We start from the raw sequence: 12927 nt of genomic DNA on the forward strand, positions 1-12927 counted from the left end.
GTGCTACGGACACTTTTTGTTCCACTCTAACCTCTTGCTAGGACAACTTTTGCCCACTGTCGTCTAGACCAGCACGCACCACCCCATCTGCCCCCTGGCTGTCCGATGTACTCCGTGAACATCGCTCTAAACTCAGGGCTGCAGAGAGGAAATGGCATAAATCAAGAAACTCTACCGACCTCAGTGTGTATCAGTCTCTCCTCCTCTATTCCTTCTCTGCAAACGTCTTCACTGCTAAAACATCATATTACCACGACAAGATTAACAACTGTTGTGACGCCCGGACACTCTTCAAAACCTTCTCTTCTCTTCTTAATCCGCCACCACCTCCTCCTCCATCGACTCTTACAGCTGACGACTTTGCAGTTTTCTTCACAAATAAGACAAGAACCATCAGTGACCAATTCTCCACACCGCAGACTGAGGGTAACTCCACAACAACTAATGCTCACTCTTTCTCCTCCTCTCCACTCTCAGAGACGGACATTTCCAAAATTATGCTGTCCAGTCATCCTACTACTTGCCCACTGAATCCGATCCCCACTCACTTCCTTCAAGCGATTTCTTCTTCAGTTATACCTTCACTTACTCACATTATCAACTCCTCTCTTCACTCTGGAACATTTCCCTCAGCATTTAAGCAGGCTCGGGTAAGCCCACTGCTGAAGAAACCATCTCTAAATCCAGCACTTCTAGAAAACTACAGACCGGTATCCCTTCTTCCATTCATTGCAAAGACACTCGAACGAGCTGTGTTCAACCAGCTCTCTATGTTTCTTGTACAGAACAACCTCCTGGACAACAACCAATCTGGCTTCAAAAGTGGCCACTCAACTGAGACTGCCCTGCTCTCGGTTACTGAAGCCCTGCGACTGGCAAGAGCAGCTTCAAAATCCTCAGTACTCATTTTGCTGTACCTGTCTGCTGCTTTTGACACCCGTTAATCACCAGATTCTCCTGTCCACCCTCAGAAAGATGGGCATCTCTGGAACCGCACTCCAGTGGCTTAACTCCTACCCTTTCTGATAGATCCTTCATGGTGTCTTGGAGGGTTGAAGTTTCTAAGTCACAACAACTTGCTACTGGGGTTCCTCAAGGCTCAGTACTTGGACCGCTTCTCTTCTCCATCTACATGACGTCATTAGGATCTGTCATTCAGAAGCATGGCTTTTCCTATCACTGCTACGCTGATGACACTCAATTCTACTTCTCATTCCAACCAGATGACCCGACGGTAGTTGCTCGCATTTCAGCCTGTCTGAGTGATATTTCTAGCTGGATGAATGACCATCACCTTCAGCTCAACCTCCCAAAACTGAACTGCTGGTGGTTCCAGCTTACCCATCGTTTCATCACAACTTCTCTATACAGCTGGGTTCGTCAACCATAACTCCTTCCAGGACAGCCAGAAACCTAGGAGTTGTGATGGATCATCAGTTAAGCTTCACAGACCATATTGCTACAACGACCCGGTCCTGCAGATTTGCCTTATACAACATTAGGAAGATTAGACCCTTCCTGTCAGAGCAAGCCACCCAACTTCTTGTCCAAGCTCTTGTTCTCTCCAGACTGGACTATTGCAATGCTCTCCTGGTGGGCCTTCCTGCATGTACTATCAAGCCTCTACAACTGATCCAGAATGCAGCAGCGAGGGTTGTCTTCATTGAGCCAAAAACAGCTCATGTTACTCCTCTCCTCATCAGGTTACACTGGCTACCAGTAGCCGCTCGCATCAAATTCAAGGTACTGATGCTTGCCTACAAAACGACCACTGGCACGGCGCCAACTTACCTAAACTCATTAGTTCAATCTTATGCACCCTCCAGAAGTTTGCGCTCTACAAGTGAACGACGCCTTGTGGTGCCATCCCAAAGAGGTTCAAAATCACTCTCATGGACTTTTTACCCATACTCAACCCAGCCGGTGGAATGACCTCCAGATCTCAATTCGAACAGCTGAGTCTTTACTCATTTTCAAAAAAACATCTAAAGACTCATCTTTTTCGCCTGCACTTAACCAACTAATACTAGTACTTACCTTTTTCTTTTTTCTTGTCTATCATAATCTTAAAAAAAATCATATTCTTTAAAAAAAAAAAAAAAATACCCTGGCTACGTGTTCTGTACTAGACTAACTGAGACTTGTCATAGCACTTGTATACCGTTGTTGTTCTCTCGTTGATCTGATTGTTTCTACTGTTCTCATTTGTAAGTCGCTTTGGATAAAAGCATCTGCTAAATGATTAAATGTAAATGTAAATGTAAATGGATCTGGTGGCTACAGTGACCTCGAAATAAGAGAGAAACAGACTAATATTAGCGTAGATGCCATTCTTCTAATGATGAAGCAAGTACATCGGGTGTTATTAGAAGTGTTCCCAGTTCCGGTTTACCTAATTAATGCAGCCTAAAAATCCTTTAACAGATTTGGATATTAGAAGTGTATTAGTGTGTTATGTGTAAGTCAGGTTAAAAAGATCTAGATTTTAATCTAGATTTAAGCTGCAAGAGTGTGTCTGCCTCCCGAACAATGTTAGGTAGGTTATTCCAGAGTTTAGGCGCTAAATAGGAAAAGGTGAGGGGGTATACGTGTATGTGGGCCCCAAGCCAGTGGTAGAGGCATCTGTGTAAACCACAGCATGCCTGGAGATCTGTTCCTGGGGCACTCCTGCCCGGAGAAATGTAAGAGCTGACCACAGAGTGAAGGTTTGGCGACAGGCTGGTGTATCTTTGACCCAGTGAGTGCTGTGCTTCCACGCCCACCTCGGGACATGTAAGTGCTGCTGCAGTAACACCGTAGCATGTAAGGCGGAGGCAGCTTCTCCACAGACCGTCGCCGGATAGGCCAGACAAGTACCTACAGACCCGGGAGGGGAGGCAAGGCGGGTAGAGGTGGTATTAGGACACAACTGCATCGCAACCGACCCCTCCACCGGGGGGAGCCCTGTATACCCCCTCACTGCACCACTGTCAAGGGTGGTGAGGGAGATGGAACCATCAGGCTGGTTTCTGGCAGTAAACGGGGCCAGAGTGGTGGGCCCCCGTGGGTTGGTTCCCTGTGATCCTCAAAACCACCTGTGCCACTGCCGGAAATAGTTCTCACCTGTCGGTGCCAGGCTGAGCCTTACATCGCGGCAGAAGCTACAGAGCTCCACCCTCCTTGAGGAAACTGATTCTGGGCGCAGCTCCGAGACGGACATCATCTGCGAATGCTGCCTCAGCGTGTTTGCCCAGACACGTGAGGCAGTGATCGTGACTATCACCCAGCAACAGGTAACGACCGCATCCAGAAAAGCACGGGTGAAACTGCATCTTTAAAAAGACGATTCATCGTCTTTACAAAGATGCACCAGTTTATTGTTCTTTTAGAGAAATTCTAAATGCTCTTTTATGTGCTGAGGCGCAGAGGGGAATGGCTTCTTGCAGCACAACAGGGGGTAGTGCAACCTGAAGTGCTTAATCCACTCAACACAGAAACGACCACCGCTGGAGTGCCGTACCGCCAACACCAAAAGCTTCCAAGAGCATGCTGAACTCGTAGCTCTCGGCATGTCTGGAATAAATGTCAATTACCATAGAAAATAGCTTCAACTTGTGGTTTTCTTAATGCAAATAAACTTGTAGTTACAGGAAGGTCAAACGCACATTATGTTCCTGAAACATTAATACTAATGTTATCATAAATGTCAAATCCAGTGCTCATTACAAATTCCAAAATTGAGACCTCAAAAAACTTTGACACATTTATACATGTATGTTTGAATGAGAATTTCATGCCTTCATGGAGTAGAAGAAAATGTACAAATAGACTAAATAGTCTTCACTGTATAAATTCAATATACATTCATTATTTTACAAAAGGTATTCAGTCAAAGACAGTAAGTGATTTTATTTCTGATGTTTGATTCATATCATTGACACAAATGGCAACAGCAGCTATATTAAGCTGCTTTAGAGGAATAGTTCACCTGAAAATTTAAATTTTGTTGTTGTTCTAAACCTGTATGAGATTCCTTCTGCTCCTAAAAAACTTAATTTACAACTTTATTTATGAAAATATTGATCTTCTTTGTGGGTTCATGAGAGCATCACAACGCATTTGTGTTGTTTCCATGGGATAGAAGACTCACATAAACACAACTCACAAGGGTTTTTTTTTCTTGCAAACTCAGCACTCACATCTCTTCCTCAAATTGGATTACATGATTTACTTAATGACATGGATTACTTAATGGTGTCTTTCCTTCCGTTCTGGACCTTGAATGTGTAAGTTGCATGGCTGACTGTAGAGAGACAGAAAGCTCTCGGATTTCATCAAAAATATCTTCATTTATGTTCAGATAAGAATGAAGTTCTTACAGGAGTGGAACAACACAAGGGTGAACAAATAACAATAGAAATTTCATTTTTGGGTGAAACATCAGGATGTCATATGATTCACGCAGTATGAGGAGCCATGTTTATCGCTTCTCATAGCTATGTGAAAATAAGTGTATAATAGGAACAGTTCATTGTTGGAGCTGAGCTGAATGAGAGAGAGAGAGATGCAGAGCGTGTACAGAGCAGGGGGATGCGAGGGACGGTATTAAGAACTGCTGTTTTAGAACATTGATTTTGAAACTTGTGAATACATTAGAATCATTAGAAGACAGAATTGCAATTCATATATGGATAGATTTTTACTTGCACCTCTAGTTTTCTCTTCCTCTTGCAGGCTGGCCATTTCAGTACCTGGATCCTTCTTCTATGCAGCCATGATGTTGTAATTGATGCAGTATGTGGTCTGGCATTGTCATGTTGGAAAATGCAAGGTCTTCCCTGAAAGAGACGACATCTGGATGGGAGCATATGTTGTTCTAGAACTTGGATATACCTTTCAGCATTGATGGTGCCTTTCCAGATGTGTAAACTGCCCATGCCACACGCACTCATATAACCCCATACAATCAGAGATGCAGGCTTCTGAACTGAGCGCTGATAACAACTTGGGTTGTCCTTGTCCTCTTTAGTCCGGATGACATGGCATCCCAGTTTTCCAAAATAAACTTCAAATTTTGATTTGTCTGACCACAGAACAGTTTTCCACTTTGCCACAGTTCATTTTAAATGAGCCTTGGCCCAGAGAAAACATTCTGGATCATGTTTAGATATGGCTTCTTTTTTGAGCTTCTTTTAGCCGGCAACGGCGAATGGCACGGTGGATTGTGTTCACCGACAATGTTTTCTGGAAGTATTCCTGAGCCCATGTTGTGATTTCCATTACAGTAGCATTCCTGTATGTGATGCAGTGCCGTTTAAGGGCCTGAAGATCACGGGCATCCAGTATGGTTTTCCGGCCCTGACCCTTACGCACAGAGATTGTTCCAGATTCTCTGAATCTTTGGATGATATTATGCACTGTAGATGATGATAAATTCAAAGTCTTTGCAATTTTTCTCTGAGATATTGCTCCACTATTTTTCGCTGCAGCATTGGGGGAATTGGTGATCCTCTGCCCATCTTGACTTCTGAGAGACACTTTACTTTTTATACCCAATCATGTTGCCATCTTTTTATACCCAATCAAAATTCTACCTCACCTAATAAGTTGCAAATTGTTCCTCCAGCTGTTCCTTATATGTACATTTAACTTTTCTGGCCTCTTATTGCTACCTGTCCCAACTTTTTTGGAATGTGCAGCTCTCATGAAATCCAAAATGAGCCAATATTTGGCATGACATTTCAAAATGTCTCACTTTCAACATAAACTTATATTTTATTCACAACAGAATATAGATAACATATTCTATTGTGAATAAAATATAAGTTTATGAGATTTGTAAATTATTCCATTCCTTTTTTACTCACAATTTGTACAGTGTCCCAACTTTTTTGGAATCGGGTTTGTACTAACTATAAGTAACTTTGTAACTACATGTCAGCAAATTCTCATTAATTTGAAACTACATGTCTACTAACTCTCAGAGTAGACTGTTAAGGTAGGTTTAGGGTTAGTGTAAGGGGTAGGTTTAGGGTTAGTATAAGTTGACAATAAGTTAATACTCTACTAACTGCTAGTTGACATGTAGTTGCAAAGTTACTTACTGTTAGTAGAATGTCTAAAGTGGACTATCGAAATAAAGTGTTACCTAGCATTACGCCAAATACACAACATAATGTTCTTTTTAGCAACATCATATGACCCCTTTAACATTGTCTTGTACATTACCATGCCAATCCCTCCGAGAGTTGTAATGACAGAACTGTTGTAAAAATGCAATATCACACTCATAGATGTGCAGTATATCAGCATGGCTGTGTTAATTTGTGGCCTCATTCCTACGGCCAAATTAGAGCCTTGTTGATATAGAGCCATATCACACTCCAACTCATGTGATGACCCTTATACAAAGACGCAGAATGTAAATGCTAGTTTGCAGTCAGCTATAGTCTATGTGGTGTGTTCTAGCGCAGCTTTTTGGTCCAGATGTAGCCAACTCAATACACAACACCATCTGCTTTCATCATTGTTAGTTCTTTGACGTCGCCTTGGTATCTCCCGGCCTTTAGTATAAGCACGCTCCCAACAAGCGCTGTTCGATTACTTAGAATTAATGTAAACTGGAGGGTAGCTTGTCAAATGATTTATCTGAAAGTTTGTTCAGATATAGTTATCTTGTAGAGCCTTATTATTAGTTTGTATATTAACCCTAACCCTAACACAAGGAAGACACGTGTAATAATAATAATAATAATAATAAATAATAATATTAACAAAAGATAAATGAGCATCAACAATTACTAAATTAATACCATGAATGATAAATGAATAAAGTGCATATAAGATGATAAAAAGTGAATAAGTTGGGTGTTGCTATGGCAGAGTTACAACATCCAACTTATAGCTGTATTATACTATATAGTTGTATAATAGTATTATTATTTATTTATTTATTTATTATCTTTTGTAAAAATGTAAAACCCTAGCAAATAAATAAACAAAGAGGTTAAAAGTGTGTCAGATAGGGGTCATTTGTCACACTCGAAAATTAAGTCAAGAGCATTAAATAGTGGGATACACTATTGTACACAATGTGCTTTATACAGCACATTTTGACAAACTTAGTAGAAGCGTAGTATGCTCTTCCAAACATACCCATAGAAAGGCAGATCAGAATGAAATTTATTTTTCTTTGTGCCGCAAATGGTTTTCAAACTTTGAAAGAGTTCAGTTGATAAATTTAATGACATGTAGGGATGATCAGATATGTAAATAATGTATCAAGATTATGTGCATCATTAAAGTGAAATCTGACTGTAAATTTGTAATTTCATGAATTTTAAGATGGATGTCTTAACTTTTTCCATTAAAATAATTTGACACGTAAATGACACTTTTTTTTTTTTTTTGCACATACACGTTTTTGCATCATGGAGAGGCTGTTTTCCAGATGGAAAAACCTGGAAATTAAGTGTGCCTGAGGCATTGATTATGAGTTAGTATATGCATTGAAACAGCTAGTCTTATCTATTGAAAGAGGGTGTTGCAAATGTTGTGAGCTGTGGCACTTGTCGCCACAGAAACAAAGAAACAAACTCAGCTCCTGTTGAGATAAACTATAAAGAGTACAAGCCGGTCTGATCTATACAACATGCAATTTTCATACACACACATCATAGCAAACTGACTTCAGCCCTGTTTTATCTCAGAAATTATAAGCAGTGCTCAGAATAAAAACATGCTACCTATGTTTTTCTCCATTCTCTGCTACTTTGTTATGATATAAATGATGAAGAATGCAGCGCATAAAGCGTTGGTATTAAAAATGCATATCTGGCCATTACTCAAGTGAAGCCTATATACACACAAATTGTACAGGGACATCTTTGATGAAAATCAGCCAAGCCTATGCGGGGTCCATTTATCAGTTTTGGACTTGGCAGTTGTCACAGATCCAGCCAACCAACCAGCGTCAGACCCTACAGCTCAACCTTCCCGTTCCTGCTCACCTGAGTATTAAGTCCTTGCACCTGCCGCTGCTCAATCAAGACATGCATATAAACCCGCACTCACAGACACCTAACCGTCTGCTCTCGTCTATCGTGTGTGTGAAAGACTTACCTGACTCCCGATCTCCAGTTCTCAGATCATCTTCATCCTCATCGTCATCGACGTCTTCTTCAGCCGTTGTGGTGTGTGACAGCAGTATTGTGCGCCAGTCATGTATTTTTTTTTTCTCCCTCTCAGCATTATTTTTGTTCATGTGGCTGGAAGTGCATAACCTCATATCCATTAAAACTTAATGATGACAAAATCGTTTGCAACTTATCAGGAGAAGCTGAATTGCTGTCACTTTAAATTTGACAGCCGAACTTATCGGCGAAGCGTCTATCCCCTTGCTGAGAATAATTGCCCTCTTGCAATTGTTATTCTGCCTGCAACATTGGGAGGCAAACATGACTGTAAATTCCTCAAAGAAAGAAAAGAGAAGTTATTAAGATGTGCTCCTTCAGGCTTGTTTTCAGAGTCCTTCAGCTTTTTATTCTCGACTGACTCATATTTATGTGAACTGCAATTTTGGTATATTTCCCTGCTTGTGATGCCTTAGGAGGTATGGTCTTAATTTGATTGTCCTTTCCCAGCTACATAGTTTAATCAGGAATTTATATATTTAATTATTATTATTATTGTTATTTATTTATTTATTTTTTCAAAAAGGTGAGGTTTGATGTTAGGGTAACTTGATTTTCAAAGTCAGTGAATTTGTTGGCCCTGAGGGCACAGTTCAACACCAACTGCTTTGGCGGCCCCCTCTTGTCACAATTACAAAATGCAATGCTCATATAACAAGAAATTTACAGCACAAATATCAAAGATATATAACATGATGCCACATGGATCAGTGTCCAATTGAGACCACATAGGAGTAGTCTTTAACATACACCAAATGTCAAAATTGATTGATGGCTGTGACCTTTGTGACCTTTCCCCTCCCCCCATGTAGCCCACCCACGTTGTGTTGACCATGTGACCTATCCAGATGTGACCCCGTGACCTGTTAATGATATCCAGATGTGAAAACCTGCATATGTGAAATTCTGACGTCAGCCTTTGACCTCCTGGGATGACATATGATGTTTGTTCAGATGTTTGACTGTTTCAGAGAGGTGACAGGTGATGAATAAACTCCTGAGGAATGTTTTTGAAGATTTTAATGGTCTGTTCCGAGATCCGGGGATTTGCCCCAATCTGGTGTCCGGTTGCGTTCCAAGTCACGCTTAGATAAATAGACACAGGGTCTTCTGTGGAAAATCAGAAAAGAGCTCTCTCTCTCTCGCTCTGTGGGAGATGTGAGAAAGATAAATCGACAATAAATAAACAATTCTATCAGATATGAGATCACAATATGTGTGTGCTCACATTTATAATCTAATGGTTTTATAAAATAATTTAAATAAAATATGTAATATGACAATTAATAAATTGGTGATAAAACAATAAATAAATAAATACAATTATGCTTAAATTTTTCAGGAGAAAGTCTTCCTCCTAACACAGGTATGACGATTCTTCAAATGAAATGTTTAAGTTGGAAAAGCTCTCTTTCTCCCCCCTCTCTCACCCTCTCTCTCTCTCTTTCATGCATGCATGCGCATTAAATCGCCCCGAGTCTTATTCTCTTCTTTTAAATTAAAATAAATAAATAAATTATGTGATCGCAAAAGATATAAAACCAATCAAAGTATTTACGCTAGTTTTAGCCATCACTAAAAATATATAAAGTTGTACATTTTACCAGGATCAGGAAACAATATATATTTTAACAGGCCAAACAGTAAGGGTTATCTCCCGACATATCCGGACATGTCAAATGTTTTATGGAGGCTTTACACTGACATAATTCAATTCAATTGAAATTGTTGCAAAGCAGTTTCTACATTATATTTATATATTTATATTTACATTATATTAATGAAAACATCAAGAAACATCATGTTTTATAATTTCTAATTTAGAAAAGCATACTCATGGCGACAAACATTTGGTGTATTACTACTTTCCATTATGACATTCCATAAACATAATGATTTTTTACTATACAAACTGTACAGCTACCCATCACACAAATTCTGCATACAAACATTTTTAATAAAATATTGTTTTTAAGTTATCTGAATTATGAGAACCCAATACATTTACCTTTATTATATCAGTGTTAAACTCGTGTCATTATACAAATTGTTGCTCTGATAAATCATATAAAAAAGCAGACACATATGTAAACATTACAGGCTAAAAGAGACTTATCCCCATTTTAAAGAATTTGACAGCATGTTACTAAAGCAAATCATTTTCAACATTTCAACTCAACATTTATTTATTAAGTTTATTGAACTTATAAAACACATTTTAAAGTTTTTCACTAACTAAACATAAACATTGTTTTTACAAAAACACAAACATGTACAATCATGTCAAAACATATCCAGTGCACCAGTGATTATACATAGCATACTTTATAAAATAAACATTTACTATAGTTTCATTTGTCAATAAAAATGCTTTACATTATTTAGCCAATGATGTCCATACCCTTGAGTAAAATGTTTTACAAAATGTACATAAGTTGGAAAATTAAATACTGCTTTAAGCTCACCTCACTAACAGAAGTGAATGGCCAGTCGGCGGTCATGCTGACATGTGCGCACACACAAACAGACACACACACCTTTGTTTTTGGTTTCTGGGGACATTCCATACGCGTAATGATTTTGTACTGTACAAACACCTACTATCACACAAAAAAATTCTGCATATGCTTACATTTTTAATGTAATAGTGTTTGTAAGTAATCTTAATTATGAGGACAAAAAATTCAGAAATTTTATCATAAACCAAATTTACGTTATTATATCAGTGTAATAGCCACATCATTATACAAATTTGTGTCCTGATAAGTCATTATGAACAAGCACGCACATACATAAACATCTGGAGTTAAAGTGGGGCTTATCTATATTTTAAATAATAAAATATATTTGACATCATAGTAACATGTTACTGTAGCAAAATCATACATTTAAACATATATTTGATCTTATAAAACACAATATTCTCTTCTTTTAAAGAAGATAGTAGCAAATAAAACTGTAATTATATATAACACGCTGTATAAAATAAACATTTAATATAATTTTAGGTCCCAATAAATATGAAAAATTCTACCTTACATTTTTTAAGAGTGCTAAGAGATAGAACATTACACAACGATGTCAAAAACATGGATGAGTGATTTACAAAATAAAAAGTTTAATTTGAATCATAACCAAAACCTCGCAGGTCCTCCCTGGGGTAGTCCCAATGTAAAACTGATGGGCCCAATCAGAGACGGGTTAGTGAGGGAGGCGTTAGACCAGATGATCTGAGATGTAGTCTGTTAACCCTTTTCCAGATTGAATCTTAAGATCTTAAGAGTTTAAATAAGATTGTTTAGATTAAATCTTAAATGTTTTAAATAAAATATTTTACTTATTTACTTTCAAATTTAACCGAAATTATGATTTTTATTCAACAGTACATGTTTAAATCTTAGTTTATCATTTTAAAGGAAACTTGTACTTAGTTTTATTTCAAATCATTTTCCTGCTTAAAAGCCTAAATAAAAAGTGACCATATTTTAGAGTTTTCCTAGTGTCCTGTAACGTTCTCATACTCACAATATGACATGCTGATCTGTTTCTTAACTAATTGTTCTATATCAGACTTTTTTGAACAGTCCTTTATCAGCATGATAAATATCATATACTATCAATATACTATTGGTTATCTACTGAAAATATATGTAGAAAGTTACAATATGTGATGTATCCACTTTGTATGCTGGTCTTTTTTATGCTGGTCTTTGAAGAGGGATTTTATGACTTTTGTAGGCACTAACCCCCATAAAGTTCCGGTTCATTGAAAACGTTTAAGTCAACTACAGACATCTGAAAAGACTTTCCAAAAATGTCCATGTCACCGTGACACGCATTCTTTGGATACCTGTTGAGTCGTAAACCGTGCTTGAATGAAAGAACACATGTGAGGGACTTCTGGGGTCACAGGGGCTCCTGAGAATATTTATTTGCGCTTAAAAAACACAGATCAAGCTTAATGAAAAAGCGCGCACCACAATAGACTCCTGATGTCCTGTGGTAGAAAATACCTACACCGTTAAAACCTATATACAATATGTTACATTTTAAGGTGGACCGTGTTTCATGTATATGACTTTACTTTTCTTATTTTTACAAAGATTAAATTCATTCCTAGCTAATATGAGGACAGAACATGATATTACAAAAGTATCATTTTGACAAATGTGGTTGTTGCAGTGTATTTAAAATTGGATTCTTTGAAAAATATTACAAACAGGTCCACACACACTTAATGACAATATTCAAGAAGATCGTCATATCTTAAGTTTTCAGTTTTTTTACCCCCAAAATCAAGTATTGTGCATTTGTATATCACTTACTCTTTTAAAACATAAACTTGCTTTAAAGCTTGAATAAAAGGCTACCAAATATAGTTTCATACCAGTAGTGTTCTAACAAAGTCATTTTTAGGTTCTCTTTGTTTTATAAGGTCTACTTTAGTATACTTTTACGAAGGTTCACGCTACTTTTATAAGTCTGTTAAATATGTGATCAATACACCATGAAACGAGAATCAGGCCACCAAATAAGTTTGACACAATGTTTTTAAGAAATTTTAATTATTTTTAAATACAATTAAACCTTTTAATAAAATAATATAATATTCTTTCTTTTTTGACAAACCTACATTTCAAAAGATTTTTTCCCCGAGATGTTCATTATCCGATTGGGACTGGTCTTATTTGGGGGTATAAATAATGAGGGAGTCTAGATGAAGCTTCTTAACCGTATCAAGAAAACATATTTTATA

The sequence above is a fragment of the Cyprinus carpio genome, chromosome A14, assembly GCF_018340385.1.
Source record: "Cyprinus carpio isolate SPL01 chromosome A14, ASM1834038v1, whole genome shotgun sequence".
Classification (NCBI taxonomy): Eukaryota; Metazoa; Chordata; class Actinopteri; order Cypriniformes; family Cyprinidae; genus Cyprinus; species Cyprinus carpio.